Source organism: Pinus tabuliformis, chromosome 3_2 (assembly GCF_031772625.1).
Source record: "Pinus tabuliformis cultivar Carrire ecotype Pingquan chromosome 3_2, CPIR1, whole genome shotgun sequence".
In the NCBI taxonomy this organism is placed as follows: domain Eukaryota; kingdom Viridiplantae; phylum Streptophyta; class Pinopsida; order Pinales; family Pinaceae; genus Pinus; species Pinus tabuliformis.
In genome coordinates this window covers 254,109,805-254,110,801 of record NC_142302.1, presented here as the reverse complement: position 1 = coordinate 254,110,801, position 997 = coordinate 254,109,805, and the positions used below count along the sequence as shown (strand labels likewise).

Sequence of the window (997 nt, the reverse complement as noted above, 5' to 3'; positions counted from 1 at the left end):
TTTAGGAGACAGAGAACTTGTTTTTCTTCAAAACAAAGAATGATTTTGACAAAACAGAGATAAAAAATAGGGATTGGAGAGCAACAAAAACATTTGTTAAAATGTTTTTATGATCTTTGTATAAGAAGAATTCATTTTGACAAAATAAATCATTCATCTTACAACAGAACAGAGGAAGAACAAAGAGTTCTTTCATGTTTACATTTAAGCAATTGATTGTTACAAATCTGAATAATTATTGTTGTTTTCAATTATTCTGTGAAGAAGGTGAGGCAATTATCCTCTGAAGAAGATGAGATGCCTGAGAATAGCAGCCAACAACATGGGCCTTTTGGGGATGGAGACACCGAGCTTCCCAATTTTATATTCTTCTCATTCTGTTTGGTTCCAAATCATTGCTAGACAACATTATGACAAGCATAAAAGATAAAGGGCAAAAAAATACAAATTTTGAACTGGGTTTAATTATTGGAAGCAATTTATGTCTTGCTGGAGCTATTGCTTATGTTCTTGGGCCTACAATTTTTAGTGCTTTTGGACCTTTGGTCATTTTGTGGTCTGTCTACAAAGCGGGTGTGACACGTGAATATTTTTATTTGTTGCCTATGTTTTTAGTCACGTTTTTTGTGGTCTCAGTGGAGTAAAATTTCTAAGTAAAGCTCCTAGAGGAATTGATAGTCCAGGCCCCTCTGGTGATTCATCCAGTAATAATGAGAAATCGAGTTCACCAAGCAGTGACAAAAAGGAAAATTAAGATAAAATGTAATTTCATTTACGTTAGCTATTGGGATTCTTGTGAAGATCGAAATTATTTCATGGGGGAAAAATATGAGGTCTTCTCTTTGCTTTGATGTTATGTGTTTTGTATTATTTGAAACTGGTATATGATTTGGCTTACTAATAGAAAGTTCAAGATTGAGGAAAAAATAAATTGAATTGCCCAAAGACTATTTATCTGTAGGTTGATTTACATTTCCAGGATTCGATTTCTGAGAAG

General features: G+C 33.2%; 1 pseudogene; it reads left to right on the top strand.

Moving 5' to 3' along the window:
* Window positions 1-297: 297 nt before the first annotated feature.
* Window positions 298-754, top strand: LOC149180635 (uncharacterized; annotated as a pseudogene).
* The last annotated feature ends 243 nt before the right edge of the window (window positions 755-997 follow it).